The sequence below is a fragment of the Stenella coeruleoalba genome, assembly GCF_951394435.1.
Source record: "Stenella coeruleoalba genome assembly, contig: scaffold_95, whole genome shotgun sequence".
NCBI lineage: Eukaryota > Metazoa > Chordata > Mammalia > Artiodactyla > Delphinidae > Stenella > Stenella coeruleoalba.
This window is the reverse complement of record NW_027646206.1, coordinates 848505-871565: the sequence shown is the minus strand read 5'-3', so window position 1 is coordinate 871565 and position 23061 is coordinate 848505. Positions and strand designations below refer to the sequence as shown.

The window sequence follows — 23061 nt, the reverse complement described above, 5'->3', positions numbered from 1 at the left end:
TTGCTTAAAGGTAAAGGTGAGTTGGGGTGCTGCATAAAACCAGAGATTGAAATGAGCACAGATAAAGTTCCTTAAGTCAAATATGGAATAGACAAGAGCTACTCCTTGCTCAACGAAATGGACTCAACACCCCATATTAAACGCCTAAGAATGTACCTGACTAGTAAGTATCTTAAAACCTATGGATTGCTATGTCTCCGAAAGAGAATCAAGCATGTGTACAGGGGCGTAAACGCAGCAGTGATAGGATTGGAGAGGTTCGGTGAGCAAATGAAGACCCTTTGAAGTCATATTGCATGGTACCCATTCCACGGGTTTCAACTACCCAGGTTTAAGGTATTCTTCCTTCAGCTAAAACATGCATGTGGAACCTAGAGTATGATCAACCATGTGATCGGGAGACGTGTTCAAATATGTCTCAGTTTTCCTCCCCTGGTACTCGGGTGCAACATTCCAGACGCTTTACTAACACTCTCCCCACTTGGAGAGTCAGTCCCTTTAACCTCCTGTTTGGCCCAGTTTGCAATTTCTGCGGAAGATGAACAGGAATAGCGAGAACCAATGAGAGGCTAGCTGGAGGTGTCTGGACGGGCAAATTTAACTCTCATTTCCCACCAGGAAGAGGAATTAACCAAAGGCTCAGCATGCCGGGCCGGAACCAGATTAGGGCCTGAAGCCATCCTGCGGTGTTGCGGCCAGGTCACAAGAAAGCGAGTTGAAGAAAGGAGCTCAGGGGCACTGTAATTCACAAACCTGCAGAGTTATAAATGACAGCTATCGTCCAAAAATAGACTGAAGTAAGGCTGCCAAGAGGACTTGAAAGCGGGGCAGAATTGCAGGAAACCGATTTCAGGAGGTAGACTGGAATTGCATTGAAAGCATAGGAAAAGAGGCAGAACGTCCACAATGATGCACTTGGCCAAAAAGGGCGTATGCGTTTTTTCCTGAATATATTCAGGAAAAAACGCATACACCCTTTTTGGCCAACCAAGCAAGCTTGCAAAGGAAATCTGCACTACAATGAAGTCTCACTTCCCCCCGGTCAAAAGGGCCATCTGAAAAAAGTGTAAAATCCAGAAAGGCAGGACAGGCCATGGAGAACTGGGAGCCTTGTTATGCTGATGGGCGGGATGTAAATTGCCAACAGACACTCCGGAGAAGTGTATGGTGTTTCCTGAAACATCTAAAAAACAAAGCAACAGAGCCTAGGGCACTGCCAATTATGGTCCTATAGCTTAGGGAAATTAAAATCAAAAAGACACAGCCACCCCAAAGTTTGGGACGGCTCTGTTTGCAAGAACCTCGTTTACAGTACAAGTTCAACATCGCAGAAAGTGAAAAATGGATAAAGAAGTTGTGGTATTTACTTACAAAGCAATATCACTCAGCAATGAAATCTATGTCATCAGGCCCTTAGCATCACAATGAGTGGATTCAGGTATGATGATTCTAACTGAAATAAGTCACACAGAAAAAGAAACATCATAAGATATCAGTAATACACGGAATGTAAACTTGGCTACACAGGAACTGAATTACAGAACAGAACAGGGTCTCAAATTTAGAAAACCAACTTATGCTTGCTTAAGGGTAAAGGTGAGTTGGGGTGCTGCATAAAACCAGAGATTGAAATGAGCACAGATAAAGTTCCTTAAGTCAAATATGGAATAGACAAGAGCTACTCCTTGCTCAACGATATGGACTCAACACCGCATATTAAACACCTAAGAATGTACCTGACTAGTAAGTATCGTAAAACCTATGGATTGCTATGTCTCCAAAAGAGAATCAGGCGTCTGTACAGGGGCATAAACGCAGCAGTGATAGGATTGGAGAGGTTCGGTGAGCAAAGGAAGACCCTTTGAAGTCATATTGCATGGTACCCATTCCACGGGTCTCAACTCTCCAGGTTTAAGGTATTCTTCCTTCAGCTAAAACATGCATGTGGAACCCAAGTATGATCAACCATGTGAACGGGAGACGTGTTCAAATATGTCTCAGTTTTCCTCCCCTGGTACTCGGGTGCAACATTCCAGACGCTTTACTAACACTCTCCCGACTTGGAGAGTCAGTCCCTTTAACCTCCTGTTTGGCCCAGTTTGCAATTTCTGCGGAAGATGAACAGGAATAGCGAGAACCAATGAGAGACTAGCTGGAGGTGTCTGAACGGGCATATTTAACTCTCATTTCCCACCAGGAAGAGGAATTAACCAAAGGCTCAGCATGCCGGGCCAGAACCAGATTAGGGCCTGAAGCCATCCTGCGGTGTTGCGGCCAGGTCACAAGAAAGCGAGTTGAAGAAAGGAGCTCAGGGGCACTGTAATTCACAAACCTGCAGAGTTATAAATGACAGCTATCGTCCAAAAATAGACTGAAGTAAGGCTGCCAAGAGGACTTGAAAGCGGGGCAGAATTGCAGGAAACCGATTTCAGGAGGCAGACTGGAATTGCATTGAAAGCATAGGAAAAGAGGCAGAACGTCCACAATGATGCACTTGGCCAAAAAGGGCGTATGCGTTTTTTCCTGAATATATTCAGGAAAAAACGCATACGCCCTTTTTGGCCAACCAAGCAAGCTTGCAAAGGAAATCTGCACTACAATGAAGTCTCACTTCCCCCCGGTCAAAAGGGCCATCTGAAAAAAGTGTAAAATCCAGAAAGGCAACAGGCCATTGAGAACTGGGAGCCTTGTTATGCTGATGGGCGGGGTGTAAATTGCCAACAGACACTCGGGAGAAGTGTATGGTGTTTCCTGAAACATCTAAAAAACAAAGCAACAGAGCCTAGGGCACTTCCACTTATGGTCCTATAGCTTAGGGAAATTAAAATCAAAAAGACACAGCCACCCCAAAGTTTGGAACGGCTCTGTTTACAAGAACCTCGTTTACAGTACAAGTTCAACATCGCAGAAAGTGAAAAATGGATAAAGAACTTGTGGTACTTACGTACAATGCAGTATAACTCAGCAATGAAATCTATGTCATCAGGCCCGTAGCAGCATAATGAGTAGATTCAGGTACGATGATTCTAACTGAAATAAGTCACACAGAAAAAGAAACATCATAAGATATCAGTAATACACGGAATGTAAACTTGGCTACACAGGAACTGAATTACAGAACAGAACAGGGTCTCAAATTTAGAAAAACAACTTATTCTTGCTTAAGGGTAAAGGTGAGTTGGGGTGCTGCATAAAACCAGAGATTGAAATGAGCACAGATAAAGTTCCTTAAGTCAAATATGGAATAGACAAGAGCTACTCCTTGCTCAACGAAATGGACTCAACACCCCATATTAAACGCCTAAGAATGTACCTGACTAGTAAGTATCTTGAAACCTATGGATTGCTATGTCTCCAAAAGAGAATCAAGCATGTGTACAGGGGCATAAACGCAGCAGTGATAGGATTGGAGAGGTTCGGTGAGCAAATGAAGACCCTTTGAAGTCATATTGCATGGTACCCATTCCACGGGTCTCAACTCTCCAGGTTTAAGGTATTCTTCCTTCAGCTAAGAGATGCATGTGGAACCCAAGTATGATCAACCATGTGAACGGGAGACGTGTTCAAATATGTCTCAGTTTTCCTCCCCTGGTACTCGGGTGCAACATTCCAGACGCTTTACTAACACTCTCCCCACTTAGAGAGTCAGCGCCTTTAACCTCCTGTTTGGCCCAGTTTGCAATTTCTGCGGAAGATGAACAGGAATAGCGAGAACCAATGAGAGGCTAGCTGGAGGTGTCTGGACGGGCAAATTTAACTCTCATTTCCCACCAGGAAGAGGAAATAACCAAAGGCTCAGCGTGCCGTGCCGGAACCAGATTAGGGCCTGAAGCCATCCTGCGGTGTTGCGGCCAGGTCACAAGAAAGCGAGTTGAAGAAAGGAGCTCAGGGGCACTGTAATTCACAAACCTGCAGAGTTATAAATGACAGCTATCGTCCAAAAATAGACTGAAGTAAGGCTGCCAAGAGGACTTGAAAGCGGGGCAGAATTGCAGGAAACCGATTTCAGGAGGTAGACTGCAATTGCATTGAAAGCATAGGAAAAGAGGCAGAACGTCCACAATGATGCACTTGGCCAAAAAGGGCGTATGCGTTTTTTCCTGAATATATTCAGGAAAAAACGCATACGCCCTTTTTGGCCAACCAAGCAAGCTTGCAAAGGAAATCTGCACTACAATGAAGTCTCACTTCTCCCCGGTCAAAAGGGCCATCTGAAAAAAGTGTAAAATCCAGAAAGGCAGGACAGGCCATGGAGAACTGGAAGCCTTGTTATGCTGATGGGCGGGATGTAAATTGCCAACAACCACTCGGGAGAAGTGTATGGTGTTTCCTGAAACATCTAAAAAACAAAGCTACAGAACCTAGGGCACTTCCACTTATGGTCCTATAGCTTAGGGAAATTAAAATCAAAAAGACACAGCCACCCCAAAGTTTGGGACGCCTCTGTTTACAAGAACCTCGTTTACAGTACAAGTTCAACATCGCAGAAAGTGAAAAATGGATAAAGAAGTTGTGGTATTTACTTACAAAGCAATATCACTCAGCAATGAAATCTGTGTCATCAGGCCCTTAGCAGCACAATGAGTGGATTCAGGTATGATGATTTTAACTGAAATAAGTCACACAGAAAAAGAAACATCATAAGATATCAGTAATACACGGAATGTAAACTTGGCTACACAGGAACTGAATTACAGAACAGAACAGGGTCTCAAATTTAGAAAACCAACTTATTCTTGCTTAAGGGTAAAGGTGAGTTGGGGTGCTGCATAAAACCAGAGATTGAAATGAGCACAGATAAAGTTCCTTAAGCCAAATATGGAATAGACAAGAGCTACTCCTTGCTCAACGAAATGGACTCAACACCCCATATTAAACGCCTAAGAATGTACCTGACTAGTAAGTATCTTAAAACCTATGGATTGCTATGTCTCCGAAAGAGAATCAAGCATGTGTACAGGGGCATAAACGCAGCAGTGATAGGATTGGAGAGGTTCGGTGAGCAAATGAAGACCCTTTGAAGTCATATTGCATGGTACCCATTCCACGGGTTTCAACTACCCAGGTTTAAGGTATTCTTCCTTCAGCTAAAACATGCATATGGAACCTAGAGTATGATCAACCATGTGATCGGGAGACGTGTTCAAATATGTCTCAGTTTTCCTCCCCTGGTACTCGGGTGCAACATTCCAGACGCTTTACTAACACTCTCCCCACTTGGAGAGTCAGTCCCTTTAACCTCCTGTTTGGCCCAGTTTGCAATTTCTGCGGAAGATGAACAGGAATAGCGAGAACCAATGAGAGGCTAGCTGGAGGTGTCTGGACGGGCAAATTTAACTCTCATTTCCCACCAGGAAGAGGAATTAACCAAAGGCTCAGCGTGCCGGGCCGGAACCAGATTAGGGCCTGAAGCCATCCTGCGGTGTTGCGGCCAGGTCACAAGAAAGCGAGTTGAAGAAAGGAGCTCAGGGGCACTGTAATTCACAAACCTGCAGAGTTATAAATGACAGCTATCGTCCAAAAATAGACTGAAGTAAGGCTGCCAAGAGGACTTGAAAGCGGGGCAGAATTGCAGGAAACCGATTTCAGGAGGTAGACTGGAATTGCATTGCAAGCATAGGAAAAGAGGCAGAACGTCCACAATGATGCACTTGGCCAAAAAGGGCGTATGCGTTTTTTCCTGAATATATTCAGGAAAAAACGCATACGCCCTTTTTGGCCAACCAAGCAAGCTTGCAAAGGAAATCTGCACTACAATGAAGTCTCACTTCCCCCCGGTCAAAAGGGCCATCTGAAAAAAGTGTAAAATCCAGAAAGGCAGGACAGGCCATGGAGAACTGGGAGCCTTGTTATGCTGATGGGCGGGATGTAAATTGCCAACAACCACTAGGGAGAAGTGTATGGTGTTTCCTGAAACATCTAAAAAACAAAGCAACAGAACCTAGGGCACTTCCACTTATGGTCCTATAGCTTAGGGAAATTAAAATCAAAAAGACACAGCCACCCCAAAGTTTGGAACGGCTCTGTTTACAAGAACCTCGTTTACAGTACAAGTTCAACATCGCAGAAAGTGAAAAATGGATAAAGAAGTTGTGGTATTTACTTACAAAGCAATATCACTCAGCAATGAAATCTGTGTCATCAGGCCCTTAGCAGCACAATGAAGGGATTCAGGTATGATGATTCTAACTGAAGTAAGTCACACAGAAAAAGAAACATCATAAGATATCAGTAATACACGGAATGTAAACTTGGCTACACAGGAACTGAATTACAGAACAGAACAGGGACTCAAATTTAGAAAACCAACTTATGCTTGCTTAAGGGTAAAGGTGAGTTGGGGTGCTGCATAAAACCAGAGATTGAAATGAGCACAGATAAAGTTCCTTAAGCCAAATATGGAATAGACAAGAGCTACTCCTTGCTCAACGAAATGGACTCAACACCGCATATTAAACGCCTAAGAATGTACCTGACTAGTAAGTATCTTAAAACCTATGGATTGCTATGTTTCCGAAAGAGAATCAAGCATGTGTACAGGGGCATAAACGCAGCAGTGATAGGATTGGAGAGGTTCGGTGAGCAAATGAAGACCCTTTGAAGTCATATTGCATGGTACCCATTCCACGGGTTTCAACTACCCAGGTTTAAGGTATTCTTCCTTCAGCTAAAACATGCATGTGGAACCTAGAGTATGATCAACCATGTGATCGGGAGACGTGTTCAAATATGTCTCAGTTTTCGTACGCTGGTACTCGGGTGCAACATTCCAGACGCTTTACTAACACTCTCCCGACTTGGAGAGTCAGTCCCTTTAACCTCCTGTTTGGCCCAGTTTGCAATTTCTGTGGAAGATGAACAGGAATAGCGAGAACCAATGAGAGGCTAGCTGGAGGTGTCTGGACGGGCAAATTTAACTCTCATTTCCCACCAGGAAGAGGAAATAACCAAAGGCTCAGCATGCCGTGCCGGAACCAGATTAGGGCCTGAAGCCATCCTGCGGTGTTGCGGCCAGCTCAAAAGAAAGCGAGTTGAAGAAAGGAGCTCAGGGGCACTTTAATTCACAAAACTGCAGAGTTATAAATGACAGCTATCGTCCAAAAATAGACTGAAGTAAGGCTGCCAAGAGGACTTGAAAGCAGGGCAGAATTGCAGGAAACCGATTTCAGGAGGTAGACTGGAATTGCATTGAAAGCATAGGAAAAGAAGCAGAACGTCCACAATGATGCACTTGGCCAAAAAGGGCGTATGCGTTTTTTCCTGAATATATTCAGGAAAAAACGCATACGCCCTTTTTGGCCAACCAAGCAAGCTTGCAAAGGAAATCTGCACTACAATGAAGTCTCACTTCCCCCCGGTCAAAAGGGCCATCTGAAAAAAGTGTAAAATCCAGAAAGGCAGGACAGGCCATGGAGAACTGGGAGCCTTGTTATGCTGATGGGCGGGATGTAAATTGCCAAGAACCACTCGGGAGAAGTGTATGGTGTTTCCTGAAACATGTAAAAAACAAAGCAACAGAACCTAGGGCACTTCCACTTATGGTCCTATAGCTTAGGGAAATTAAAATCAAAAAGACACAGCCACCCCAAAGTTTGGAACGGCTCTGTTTACAAGAACCTCGTTTACAGTACAAGTTCAACATCGCAGAAAGTGAAAAATGGATAAAGAAGTTGTGGTATTTACTTACAAAGCAATATCACTCAGCAATGAAATCTATGTCATCAGGCCCTTAGCAGCACAATGAGTGGATTCAGGTACGATGATTCTAACTGAAATAAGTCACACAGAAAAAGAAACATCATAAGATATCACTAATACACGGAATGTAATCTTGGCTACACAGGAACTGAATTCCAAAACAGAACAGGGTCTAAAATTTAGAAAACCAACTTATGCTTGCTTAAGGGTAAAGGGGAGTTGGGGTGCTGCATAAAACCAGAGATTGAAATGAGCACAGATAAAGTTCCTTAAGTCAAATATGGAATAGACAAGAGCTACTCCTTGCTCAACGAAATGGACTCAACACCGCATATTAAACGCCTAAGAATGTACCTGACTAGTAAGTATCGTAAAACCTATGGATTGCTATGTCTCCAAAAGAGAATCAAGCATGTGTACAGGGGCATAAACGCAGCAGTGATAGGATTGGAGAGGTTCGGTGAGCAAATGAAGACCCTTTGAAGTCATATTGCATGGTACCCATTACACGGGTCTCAACTCTCCAGGTTTAAGGTATTCTTCCTTCAGCTAAAACATGCATGTGGATCCCAAGTATGATCAACCACGTGAACGGGAGACGTGTTCAAATATGTCTCAGTTTTCCTCCCCTGGTACTCGGGTGCAACATTCCAGACGCTTTACTAACACTCTCCCCACTTGGAGAGTCAGCGCCTTTAACCTCCTGTTTGGCCCAGTTTGCAATTTCTGCGGAAGATGAACAGGAATAGGGAGAACCAATGAGAGGCTAGCTGGAGGTGTCTGGACGGGCAAATTTAACTCTCATTTCCCACCAGGAAGAGGAAATAACCAAAGGCTCAGCGTGCCGTACCGGAACCAGATTAGGGCCTGAAGCCACCCTGCGGTGTTGCGGCCAGCTCAAAAGAAAGCGAGTTGAAGAAAGGAGCTCAGGGGCACTGTAATTCACAAACCTGCAGAGTTATAAATGACAGCTATCGTCCAAAAATAGACTGAAGTAAGGCTGCCAAGAGGACTTGAAAGCGGGGCAGAATTGCAGGAAACCGATTTCAGGAGGTAGACTGGAATTGCATTGAAAGCATAGGAAAAGAGGCAGAACGTCCACAATGATGCACTTGGCCAAAAAGGGCGTATGCGTTTTTTCCTGAATATATTCAGGAAAAAACGCATACGCCCTTTTTGGCCAACCAAGCAAGCTTGCAAAGGAAATCTGCACTACAATGAAGTCTCACTTCCCCCCGGTCAAAAGGGCAATCTGAAAAAAGTGTAAAATCCAGAAAGGCAGGACAGGCCATGGAGAACTGGGAGCCTTGTTACGCTGATGGGTGGGATGTAAATTGCCAACAACCACTCGGGAGAAGTGTATGGTGTTTCCTGAAACATCTAAAAAACAAAGCAACAGAACCTAGGGCACTTCCACTTATGGTCCTATAGCTTAGGGAAATTAAAATCAAAAAGACACAGCCACCCCAAAGTTTGGAACGGCTCTGTTTACAAGAACCTCGTTTACAGTACAAGTTCAACATCGCAGAAAGTGAAAAATGGATAAAGAAGTTGTGGTATTTACTTACAAAGCAATATCACTCAGCAATGAAATCTGTGTCATCAGGCCCGTAGCAGCACAATGAGTGGATTCAGGTATGATGATTCTAACTGAAATAAGTCACACAGAAAAGAAACAACATAAGATATCAGTAATACACAGAATGTAAACTTGGCTACACAGGAACTGAATTACAGAACAGAACAGGGTCTCAAATTTAGAAAACCAACTTATGCTTGCTTAAGGGTAAAGGTGAGTTGGGGTGCTGCATAAAACCAGAGATTGAAATGAGCACAGATAAAGTTCCTTAAGCCAAATATGGAATAGACAAGAGCTACTCCTTGCTCAACGAAATGGACTCAACACCCCATATTAAACGCCTAAGAATGTACCTGACTAGTAAGTATCTTAAAACCTATGGATTGCTATGTCTCCAAAAGAGAATCAAGCGTGTGTACAGGGGCATAAACGCAGCAGTGATAGGATTGGAGAGGTTCGGTGAGCAAATGAAGACCCTTTGAAGTCATATTGCATGGTACCCATTACACGGGTCTCAACTCTCCAGGTTTAAGGTATTCTTCCTTCAGCTAAAACATGCATGTGGATCCCACGTATGATCAACCATGTGAACGGGAGACGTGTTCAAATATGTCTCAGTTTTCCTCCCCTGGTACTCGGGTGCAACATTCCAGACGCTTTACTAACACTCTCCCCACTTGGAGAGTCAGCGCCTTTAACCTCCTGTTTGGCCCAGTTTGCAATTTCTGCGGAAGATGAACAGGAATAGCGAGAACCAATGAGAGGCTAGCTAGAGGTGTCTGGACGGGCAAATTTAACTCTCATTTCCCACCAGGAAGAGCAAATAACCAAAGGCTCAGCGTGCCGTACCGGAACCAGATTAGGGCCTGAAGCCATCCTGCGGTATTGCGGCCAGCTCACAAGAAAGCGAGTTGAAGAAAGGAGCTCAGGGGCACTGTAATTCACAAACCTGCAGAGTTATAAATGACAGCTATCGTCCAAAAATAGACTGAAGTAAGGCTGCCAAGAGGACTTGAAAGCGGGGCAGAATTGCAGGAAACCGATTTCAGGAGGTAGACTGGAATTGCATTGAAAGCATAGGAAAAGAGGCAGAACGTCCACAATGATGCACGTGGCCAAAAAGGGCGTATGCGTTTTTTCCTGAATATATTCAGGAAAAAACGCATACGCCCTTTTTGGCCAACCAAGCAAGCTTGCAAAGGAAATCTGCACTACAATGAAGTCTCACTTCCCCCCGGTCAAAAGGGCCATCTGAAAAAAGTGTAAAATCCAGAAAGGCAGGACAGGCCATGGAGAACTGGGAGCCTTGTTATGCTGATGGGCGGGATGTAAATTGCCAACAACCACTCGGGAGAAGTATATGCTGTTTCCTGAAACATCTAAAAAACAAAGCAACAGAACCTAGGGCACTTCCACTTATGGTCCTATAGCTTAGGGAAATTAAAATCAAAAAGACACAGCCACCCCAAAGTTTGGAACGGCTCTGTTTACAAGAACCTCGTTTACAGTACAAGTTCAACATCGCAGAAAGTGAAAAATGGATAAAGAAGTTGTGGTATTTACTTACAAAGCAATATCACTCAGCAATGAAATCTATGTCATCAGGCCCTTAGCATCACAATGAGTGGATTCAGGTATGATGATTCTAACTGAAATAAGTCACACAGAAAAAGAAACATCATAAGATATCAGTAATACACGGAATGTAAACTTGGCTACACAGGAACTGAATTACAGAACAGAACAGGGTCTCAAATTTAGAAAACCAACTTATGCTTGCTTAAGGGTAAAGGTGAGTTGGGGTGCTGCATAAAACCAGAGATTGAAATGAGCACAGATAAAGTTCCTTAAGCCAAATATGGAATAGACAACAGCTACTCCTTGCTCAACGAAATGGACTCAAAACCCCATATTAAACCCCTAAGAATGTACCTGACTAGTAAGTATCTTAAAACCTATGGATTGCTATGTCTCCAAAAGAGAATCAAGCGTGTGTACAGGGGAATCAACACAGCAGTGATAGGATTGGAGAGGTTCGGTGAGCAAATGAAGACCCTTTGAAGTTATATTGCATGGTACCCATTACACGGGTCTCAACTCTCCAGGTTTAAGGTATTCTTCCTTCAGCTAAAACATGCATGTGGAACCCAGAGTATGATCAACCATGTGAACGGGAGACGTGTTCAAATATGTCTCAGTTATCCTCCCCTGGTACTCGGGTGCAACATTCCAGACGCTTTACTAACACTCTCCCGACTTGGAGAGTCAGTCCCTTTAACCTCCTGTTTGGCCCAGTTTGCAATTTCTGCGGAAGATGAACAGGAATAGCGAGAACCAATGAGAGGCTAGCTGGAGGTGTCTGGACGGGCAAATTTAACTCTCATTTCCCACCAGGAAGAGGAATTAACCAAAGGCTCAGCATGCCGTGCCGGAACCAGATTAGGGCCTGAAGCCATCCTGCGGTGTTGCGGCCAGCTCAAAAGAAAGCGAGTTGAAGAAAGGAGCTCAGGGGCACTGTAATTCACAAACCTGTAGAGTTATAAATGACAGCTATCGTCCAAAAATAGACTGAAGTAAGGCTGCCAAGAGGACTTGAAAGCGGGGCAGAATTGCAGGAAACCGATTTCAGGAGGTAGACTGGAATTGCATTGAAAGCATAGGAAAAGAGGCAGAACGTCCACAATGATGCACTTGGCCAAAAAGGGCGTATGCGTTTTTTCCTGAATATATTCAGGAAAAAACGCATACGCCCTTTTTGGCCAACCAAGCAAGCTTGCAAAGGAAATCTGCACTACAATGAAGTCTCACTTCCCCCCGGTCAAAAGGGCCATCTGAAAAAAGTGTAAAATCCAGAAAGGCAACAGGCCATTGAGAACTGGGAGCCTTGTTATGCTGATGGGCGGGATGTAAATTGCCAACAGACACTTGGGAGAAGTGTATGGTGTTTCCTGAAACATCTAAAAAACAAAGCAACAGAGCCTAGGGCACTTCCACTTATGGTCCTATAGCTTAGGGAAATTAAAATCAAAAAGACACAGCCACCCCAAAGTTTGGAACGGCTCTGTTTACAAGAACCTCGTTTACAGTACAAGTTCAACATCGCAGAAAGTGAAAAATGGATAAAGAAGTTGTGGTATTTACTTACAAAGCAATATCACTCAGCAATGAAATCTGTGTCATCAGGCCCGTAGCAGCACAATGAGTGGATTCAGGTATGATGATTCTAACTGAAATAAGTCACACAGAAAAGAAACATCATAAGATATCAGTAATACACGGAATGTAAACTTGGCTACACAGGAACTGAATTACAGAACAGAACAGGGTCTCAAATTTAGAAAACCAACTTATGCTTGCTTAAGGGGAAAGGTGAGTTGGGGTGCTGCATAAAAGCAGAGATTGAAATGAGCACAGATAAAGTTCCTTAAGCCAAATATGGAATAGACAAGAGCTACTCCTTGCTCAACGAAATGGACTCAAAACCCCATATTAAACCCCTAAGAATGTACCTGACTAGTAAGTATCTTAAAACCTATGGATTGCTATGTCTCCAAAAGAGAATCAAGCGTGTGTACAGGGGAATAAACGCAGCAGTGATAGGATTGGAGAGGTTCGGTGAGCAAATGAAGACCCTTTGAAGTCATATTGCATGGTACCCATTACACGGGTCTCAACTCTCCAGGTTTAAGGTATTCTTCCTTCAGCTAAAACATGCATGTGGAACCCAGAGTATGATCAACCATGTGATCGGGAGACGTGTTCAAATATGTCTCAGTTTTCCTCCCCTGGTACTCGGGTGCAACATTCCAGACGCTTTACTAACACTCTCCCGACTTGGAGAGTCAGTCCCTTTAACCTCCTGTTTGGCCCAGTTTGCAATTTCTGCGGAAGATGAACAGGAATAGCGAGAACCAATGAGAGGCTAGCTGGAGGTGTCTGGACGGGCAAATTTAACTCTCATTTCCCACCAGGAAGAGGAATTAACCAAAGGCTCAGCATGCCGGGCCGGAACCAGATTAGGGCCTGAAGCCATCCTGCGGTGTTGCGGCCAGGTCACAAGAAAGCGAGTTGAAGAAAGGAGCTCAGGGGCACTGTAATTCACAAACCTGCAGAGTTATAAATGACAGCTATCGTCCAAAAATAGACTGAAGTAAGGCTGCCAAGAGGACTTGAAAGTGGGGCAGAATTGCAGGAAACCGATTTCAGGAGGTAGACTGGAATTGCATTGAAAGCATAGGAAAAGAGGCAGAACGTCCACAATGATGCACTTGGCCAAAAAGGGCGTATGCGTTTTTTCCTGAATATATTCAGGAAAAAACGCATACGCCCTTTTTGGCCAACCAAGCAAGCTTGCAAAGGAAATCTGCACTACAATGAAGTCTCACTTCCCCCCGGTCAAAAGGGCCATCTGAAAAAAGTGTAAAATCCAGAAAGGCAACAGGCCATTGAGAACTGGGAGCCTTGTTATGCTGATGGGCGGGATGTAAATTGCCAACAGACACTTGGGAGATGTGTATAGTGTTTCCTGAAACATCTAAAAAACAAAGCAACAGAGCCTAGGGCACGTCCACTTATGGTCCTATAGCTTAGGGAAATTAAAATCAAAAAGACACAGCCACCCCAATGTTTGGAACGGCTCTGTTTACAAGAACCTCGTTTACAGTACAAGTTCAACATCGCAGAAAGTGAAAAATGGATAAAGAAGTTGTAGTATTCACTTAAAAAGCAATATCACTCAGCAATGAAATCTGTGTCATCAGGCCCTTAGCATCACAATGAGTGGATTCAGGTATGATGATTCTAACTGAAATAAGTCACACAGAAAAAGAAACATCATAAGATATCACTAATACACGGAATGTAAACTTGGCTACACAGGAACTGAATTCCAAAACAGAACAGGGTCTCAAATTTAGAAAACCAACTTATGCTTGCTTAAGGGTAAAGGTGAGTTGGGGTGCTGCATAAAACCAGAGATTGAAATGAGCACAGATAAAGTTCCTTAAGCCAAATATGGAATAGACAAGAGCTACTCCTTGCTCAACGAAATGGACTCAACACCGCATATTAAACGCCTAAGAATGTACCTGACTAGTAAGTATCTTAAAACCTATGGATTGCTATGTCTCCGAAAGAGAATCAAGCATGTGTACAGGGGCATAAACGCAGCAGTGATAGGATTGGAGAGGTTCGGTGAGCAAACGAAGACCCTTTGAAGTCATATTGCATGGTACCCATTCCACGGGTTTCAACTACCCAGGTTTTAGGTATTCTTCCTTCAGCTAAAACATGCATGTGGAACCCAAGTATGATCAACCATGTGAACGGGAGACGTGTTCAAATATGTCTCAGTTTTCCTCCCCTGGTACTCGGGTGCAACATTCCAGACGCTTTACTAACACTCTCCCCACTTGGAGAGTCAGCGCCTTTAACCTCCTGTTTGGCCCAGTTTGCAATTTCTGCGGAAGATGAACAGGAATAGCGAGAACCAATGAGAGACTAGCTGGAGGTGTCTGGACGGGCAAATTTAACTCTCATTTCCCACCAGGAAGAGGAAATAACCAAAGGCTCAGCGTGCCGTACCGGAACCAGATTAGGGCCTGAAGCCATCCTGCGGTGTTGCGGCCAGCTCAAAAGAAAGCGAGTTGAAGAAAGGAGCTCAGGGGCACTGTAATTCACAAACCTGCAGAGTTATAAATGACAGCTATCGTCCAAAAATAGACTGAAGTAAGGCTGCCAAGAGGACTTGAAACCGGGGCAGAATTGCAGGAAACCGATTTCAGGAGGTAGACTGGAATTGCATTGAAAGCATAGGAAAAGAGGCAGAACGTCCACAATGATGCACTTGGCCAAAAAGGGCGTATGCGTTTTTTCCTGAATATATTCAGGAAAAAACGCATACGCCCTTTTTGGCCAACCAAGCAAGCTTGCAAAGGAAATCTGCACTACAATGAAGTCTCACTTCCCTCCGGTCAAAAGGGCCATCTGAAAAAAAGTGTAAAATCCAGAAAGGCAGGACAGGCCATGGAGAACTGGGAGCCTTGTTATGCTGATGGGCGGGAAGTAAATTGCCAACAGACACTCGGGAGAAGTGTATGGTGTTTCCTGAAACATCTAAAAAACAAAGCAACAGAACCTAGGGCACTTCCACTTATGGTCCTATAGCTTAGGGAAATTAAAATCAAAAAGACACAGCCACCCCAAAGTTTGGAACGGCTCTGTTTACAAGAACCTCGTTTACAGTACAAGTTCAACATCGCAGAAAGTGAAAAATGGATAAAGAAGTTGTGGTATTTACTTACAAAGCAATATCACTCAGCAATGAAATCTGTGTCATCAGGCCCTTAGCAGCACAATGAGTGGATTCAGGTATGATGATTCTAACTGAAGTAAGTCACACAGAAAAAGAAACATCATAAGATATCAGTAATACACGGAATGTAAACTTGGCTACACAGGAACTGAATTACAGAACAGAACAGGGTCTCAAATTTAGAAAACCAACTTATGCTTGCTTAAGGGTAAAGGTGAGTTGGGGTGTTGCATAAAACCAGAGATTGAAATGAGCACAGATAAAGTTCCTTAAGTCAAATATGGAATAGACAAGAGCTACTCCTTGCTCAACGAAATGGACTCAACACCGCATATTAAACGCCTAAGAATGTACCTGACTAGTAAGTATTTTAAAACCTATGGATTGCTATGTCTCCAAAAGAGAATCAAGCATGTGTACAGGGGCATAAACGCAGCAGTGATAGGATTGGAGAGGTTCGGTGAGCAAATGAAGACCCTTTGAAGTCATATTGCATGGTACCCATTACACGGGTCTGAACTCTCCAGGTTTAAGGTATTCTTCCTTCAGCTAAAACATGCATGTGGAACCCAAGTATGATCAACCATGTGAACGGGAGACGTGTTCAAATATGTCTCAGTTTTCCTCCCCTGGTACTCGGGTGCAACATTCCAGACGCTTTACTAACACTCTCCCCACTTGGAGAGTCAGCGCCTTTAACCTCCTGTTTGGCCCAGTTTGCAATTTCTGCGGAAGATGAACAGGAATAGCGAGAACCAATGAGAGACTAGCTGGAGGTGTCTGGACGGGCAAATTTAACTCTCATTTCCCACCAGGAAGAGGAAATAACCAAAGGCTCAGCGTGCCGTACCGGAACCAGATTAGGGCCTGAAGCCATCCTGCGGTGTTGCGGCCAGCTCAAAAGAAAGCGAGTTGAAGAAAGGAGCTCAGGGGCACTGTAATTCACAAACCTGCAGAGTTATAAATGACAGCTATCGTCCAAAAATAGACTGAAGTAAGGCTGCCAAGAGGACTTGAAAGCGGGGCAGAATTGCAGGAAACCGATTTCAGGAGGTAGACTGGAATTGCATTGAAAGCATAGGAAAAGAGGCAGAACGTCCACAATGATGCACTTGGCCAAAAAGGGCGTATGCGTTTTTTCCTGAATATATTCAGGAAAAAACGCATACGCCCTTTTTGGCCAACCAAGCAAGCTTGCAAAGGAAATCTGCACTACAATGAAGTTTCACTTCCCCCTGGTCAAAAGGGCCATCTGAAAAAAGTGTAAAATCCAGAAAGGCAACAGGCCATTGAGAACTGGGAGCCTTGTTATGCTGATGGGCGGGATGTAAATTGCCAACAGACACTTGGGAGAAGTGTATAGTGTTTCCTGAAACATCTAAAAAACAAAGCAACAGAGCCTAGGGCACTTCCACTTATGGTCCTATAGCTTAGGGAAATTAAAATCAAAAAGACACAGCCACCCCAATGTTTGGAACGGCTCTGTTTACAAGAACCTCGTTTACAGTACAAGTTCAACATCGCAGAAAGTGAAAAATGGATAAAGAAGTTGTAGTATTCACTTACAAAGCAATATCACTCAGCAATGAAATCTGTGTCATCAGGCCCTTAGCATCACAATGAGTGGATTCAGGTATGATGATTCTAACTGAAATAAGTCACACAGAAAAAGAAACATCATAAGATATCACTAATACACGGAATGTAAACTTGGCTACACAGGAACTGAATTCCAAAACAGAACAGGGTCTCAAATTTAGAAAACCAACTTATGCTTGCTTAAGGGTAAAGGTGAGTTGGGGTGCTGCATAAAACCAGAGATTGAAATGAGCACAGATAAAGTTCCTTAAGCCAAATATGGAATAGACAAGAGCTACTCCTTGCTCAACGAAATGGACTCAACACCGCATATTAAACGCCTAAGAATGTACCTGACTAGTAAGTATCTTAAAACCTATGGATTGCTATGTCTCCGAAAGAGAATCAAGCATGTGTACAGGGGCATAAACGCAGCAGTGATAGGATTGGAGAGGTTCGGTGAGCAAATGAAGACCCTTTGAAGTCATATTGCATGGTACCCATTCCACGGGTTTCAACTACCCAGGTTTTAGGTATTCTTCCTTCAGCTAAAACATGCATGTGGAACCCAAGTATGATCAACCATGTGAACGGGAGACGTGTTCAAATATGTCTCAGTTTTCCTCCCCTGGTACTCGGGTGCAACATTCCAGACGCTTTACTAACACTCTCCCCACTTGGAGAGTCAGCGCCTTTAACCTCCTGTTTGGCCCAGTTTGCAATTTCTGCGGAAGATGAACAGGAATAGCGAGAACCAATGAGAGACTAGCTGGAGGTGTCTGGACGGGCAAATTTAACTCTCATTTCCCACCAGGAAGAGGAAATAACCAAAGGCTCAGCGTGCCGTACCGGAACCAGATTAGGGCCTGAAGCCATCCTGCGGTGTTGCGGCCAGCTCAAAAGAAAGCGAGTTGAAGAAAGGAGCTCAGGGGCACTGTAATTCACAAACCTGCAGAGTTATAAATGACAGCTATCGTCCAAAAATATACTGAAGTAAGGCTGCCAAGAGGACTTGAAACCGGGGCAGAATTGCAGGAAACCGATTTCAGGAGGTAGACTGGAATTGCATTGAAAGCATAGGAAAAGAGGCAGAACGTCCACAATGATGCACTTGGCCAAAAAGGGCGTATGCGTTTTTTCCTGAATATATTCAGGAAAAAACGCATACGCCCTTTTTGGCCAACCAAGCAAGCTTGCAAAGGAAATCTGCACTACAATGAAGTCTCACTTCCCTCCGGTCAAAAGGGCCATCTGAAAAAAAGTGTAAAATCCAGAAAGGCAGGACAGGTCATGGAGAACTGGGAGCCTTGTTATGCTGATGGGCGGGAAGTAAATTGCCAACAGACACTCGGGAGAAGTGTATGGTGTTTCCTGAAACATCTAAAAAACAAAGCAACAGAACCTAGGGCACTTCCACTTATGGTCCTATAGCTTAGGGAAATTAAAATCAAAAAGACACAGCCACCCCAAAGTTTGGAACGGCTCTGTTTACAAGAACCTCGTTTACAGTACAAGTTCAACATCGCAGAAAGTGAAAAATGGATAAAGAAGTTGTGGTATTTACTTACAAAGCAATATCACTCAGCAATGAAATCTGTGTCATCAGGCCCTTAGCAGCACAATGAATGGATTCAGGTATGATGATTCTAACTGAAGTAAGTCACACAGAAAAAGAAACATCATAAGATATCAGTAATACACGGAATGTAAACTTGGCTACACAGGAACTGAATTACAGAACAGAACAGGGTCTCAAATTTAGAAAACCAACTTATGCTTGCTTAAGGGTAAAGGTGAGTTGGGGTGCTGCATAAAACCAGAGATTGAAATGAGCACAGATAAAGTTCCTTAAGTCAAATATGGAATAGACAAGAGCTACTCCTTGCTCAACGAAATGGACTCAACACCGCATATTAAACGCCTAAGAATGTACCTGACTAGTAAGTATTTTAAAACCTATGGATTGCTATGTCTCCAAAAGAGAATCAAGCATGTGTACAGGGGCATAAACGCAGCAGTGATAGGATTGGAGAGGTTCGGTGAGCAAATGAAGACCCTTTGAAGTCATATTGCATGGTACCCATTCCACGGGTTTCAACTACCCAGGTTTTAGGTATTCTTCCTTCAGATAAAACATGCATGTGGAACCCAGAGTATGATCAACCATGTGATCGGGAGACGTGTTCAAATATGTCTCAGTTTTCCTCCCCTGGTACTCGGGTGCAACATTCCAGACGCTTTACTAACACTCTCCCCACTTGGAGAGTCAGCGCCTTTAACCTCCTGTTTGGCACAGTTTGCAATTTCTGCGGAAGATGAACAGGAATAGCGAGAACCAATGAGAGGCTAGCTGGAGGTGTCTGGACGGGCAAATTTAACTCTCATTTCCCAACAGGAAGAGGAAATAACCAAAGGCTCAGCATGCCGTACCGGAACCAGATTAGGGCCTGAAGCCATCCTGCGGTGTTGCGGCCAGGTCACAAGAAAGCGAGTTGAAGAAAGGAGCTCAGGGGCACTGTAATTCACAAACCTGCAGACTTATAAATGACAGCTATCGTCCAAAAATAGACTGAAGTAAGGCTGCCAAGAGGACTTGAAAGCGGGGCAGAATTGCAGGAAACCAATTTCAGGAGGTAGACTGGAATTGCATTGAAAGCATAGGAAAAGAGGCAGAACGTCCACAATGATGCACTTGGCCAAAAAGGGCGTATGCGTTTTTTCCTGAATATATTCAGGAAAAAACGCATACGCCCTTTTTGGCCAACCAAGCAAGCTTGCAAAGGAAATCTGCACTACAATGAAGTCTCACTTCCCCCCGGTCAAAAGGGCCATCTGAAAAAAGTGTAAAATCCAGAAAGGCAGGACAGGCCATGGAGAACTGGGAGCCTTGTTATGCTGATGGGCGGGATGTAAATTGCCAACAGACACTCGGGAGAAGTGTATGGTGTTTCCTGAAACATCTAAAAAACAAAGCAACAGAGCCTAGGGCACTGCCACTTATGGTCCTATAGCTTAGGGAAATTAAAATCAAAAAGACACAGCCACCCCAAAGTTTGGAACGGCTCTGTTTACAAGAACCTCGTTTACAGTACAAGTTCAACATCGCAGAAAGTGAAAAATGGATAAAGAAGTTGTGGTATTTACTTACAAAGCAATATCACTCAGCAATGAAATCTGTGTCATCAGGCCCGTAGCAGCACAATGAGTGGATTCAGGTATGATGATTCTAACTGAAATAAGTCACACAGAAAAGAAACATCATAAGATATCAGTAATACACGGAATGTAAACTTGGCTACACAGGAACTGAATTACAGAACAGAACAGGGTCTCAAATTTAGAAAACCAACTTATGCTTGCTTAAGGGGAAAGGTGAGTTGGGGTGCTGCATAAAAGCAGAGATTGAAATGAGCACAGATAAAGTTCCTTAAGCCAAATATGGAATAGACAAGAGCTACTCCTTGCTCAACGAAATGGACTCAAAACCCCATATTAAACCCCTAAGAATGTACCTGACTAGTAAGTATCTTAAAACCTATGGATTGCTATGTCTCCAAAAGAGAATCAAGCGTGTGTACAGGGGAATAAACGCAGCAGTGATAGGATTGGAGAGGTTCGGTGAGCAAATGAAGACCCTTTGAAGTCATATTGCATGGTACCCATTACACGGGTCTCAACTCTCCAGGTTTAAGGTATTCTTCCTTCAGCTAAAACATGCATGTGGAACCCAGAGTATGATCAACCATGTGATCGGGAGACGTGTTCAAATATGTCTCAGTTTTCCTCCCCTGGTACTCGGGTGCAACATTCCAGACGCTTTACTAACACTCTCCCGACTTGGAGAGTCAGTCCCTTTAACCTCCTGTTTGGCCCAGTTTGCAATTTCTGCGGAAGATGAACAGGAATAGCGAGAACCAATGAGAGGCTAGCTGGAGGTGTCTGGACGGGCAAATTTAACTCTCATTTCCCACCAGGAAGAGGAATTAACCAAAGGCTCAGCATGCCGGGCCGGAACCAGATTAGGGCCTGAAGCCATCCTGCGGTGTTGCGGCCAGGTCACAAGAAAGCGAGTTGAAGAAAGGAGCTCAGGGGCACTGTAATTCACAAACCTGCAGAGTTATAAATGACAGCTATCGTCCAAAAATAGACTGAAGTAAGGCTGCCAAGAGGACTTGAAAGTGGGGCAGAATTGCAGGAAACCGATTTCAGGAGGTAGACTGGAATTGCATTGAAAGCATAGGAAAAGAGGCAGAACGTCCACAATGATGCACTTGGCCAAAAAGGGCGTATGCGTTTTTTCCTGAATATATTCAGGAAAAAACGCATACGCCCTTTTTGGCCAACCAAGCAAGCTTGCAAAGGAAATCTGCACTACAATGAAGTCTCACTTCCCCCCGGTCAAAAGGGCCATCTGAAAAAAGTGTAAAATCCAGAAAGGCAACAGGCCATTGAGAACTGGGAGCCTTGTTATGCTGATGGGCGGGATGTAAATTGCCAACAGACACTTGGGAGATGTGTATAGTGTTTCCTGAAACATCTAAAAAACAAAGCAACAGAGCCTAGGGCACGTCCACTTATGGTCCTATAGCTTAGGGAAATTAAAATCAAAAAGACACAGCCACCCCAATGTTTGGAACGGCTCTGTTTACAAGAACCTCGTTTACAGTACAAGTTCAACATCGCAGAAAGTGAAAAATGGATAAAGAAGTTGTAGTATTCACTTAAAAAGCAATATCACTCAGCAATGAAATCTGTGTCATCAGGCCCTTAGCATCACAATGAGTGGATTCAGGTATGATGATTCTAACTGAAATAAGTCACACAGAAAAAGAAACATCATAAGATATCACTAATACACGGAATGTAAACTTGGCTACACAGGAACTGAATTCCAAAACAGAACAGGGTCTCAAATTTAGAAAACCAACTTATGCTTGCTTAAGGGTAAAGGTGAGTTGGGGTGCTGCATAAAACCAGAGATTGAAATGAGCACAGATAAAGTTCCTTAAGCCAAATATGGAATAGACAAGAGCTACTCCTTGCTCAACGAAATGGACTCAACACCGCATATTAAACGCCTAAGAATGTACCTGACTAGTAAGTATCTTAAAACCTATGGATTGCTATGTCTCCGAAAGAGAATCAAGCATGTGTACAGGGGCATAAACGCAGCAGTGATAGGATTGGAGAGGTTCGGTGAGCAAACGAAGACCCTTTGAAGTCATATTGCATGGTACCCATTCCACGGGTTTCAACTACCCAGGTTTTAGGTATTCTTCCTTCAGCTAAAACATGCATGTGGAACCCAAGTATGATCAACCATGTGAACGGGAGACGTGTTCAAATATGTCTCAGTTTTCCTCCCCTGGTACTCGGGTGCAACATTCCAGACGCTTTACTAACACTCTCCCCACTTGGAGAGTCAGCGCCTTTAACCTCCTGTTTGGCCCAGTTTGCAATTTCTGCGGAAGATGAACAGGAATAGCGAGAACCAATGAGAGACTAGCTGGAGGTGTCTGGACGGGCAAATTTAACTCTCATTTCCCACCAGGAAGAGGAAATAACCAAAGGCTCAGCGTGCCGTACCGGAACCAGATTAGGGCCTGAAGCCATCCTGCGGTGTTGCGGCCAGCTCAAAAGAAAGCGAGTTGAAGAAAGGAGCTCAGGGGCACTGTAATTCACAAACCTGCAGAGTTATAAATGACAGCTATCGTCCAAAAATAGACTGAAGTAAGGCTGCCAAGAGGACTTGAAACCGGGGCAGAATTGCAGGAAACCGATTTCAGGAGGTAGACTGGAATTGCATTGAAAGCATAGGAAAAGAGGCAGAACGTCCACAATGATGCACTTGGCCAAAAAGGGCGTATGCGTTTTTTCCTGAATATATTCAGGA

The 23061-nt window shown here is 43.9% G+C and overlaps 1 long non-coding RNA gene across 4 annotated transcripts in view; it reads right to left on the bottom strand.

Annotated features, from left to right (window-relative positions):
• The window catches only part of LOC307181257, a 448188-nt gene that overhangs the window by 204808 nt on the left and 220319 nt on the right, over positions 1-23061 (bottom strand). For all 4 annotated transcript variants that reach the window (XR_013826238.1, XR_013826239.1, XR_013826240.1 and 1 more), the window contains exons 3-4: positions 21890-21971; positions 13996-14077 (exon numbers count right to left, since the gene is read on the bottom strand). This is a non-coding gene — a long non-coding RNA (uncharacterized lncRNA). The remainder of the gene's footprint in view (positions 1-13995; positions 14078-21889; positions 21972-23061) is intronic.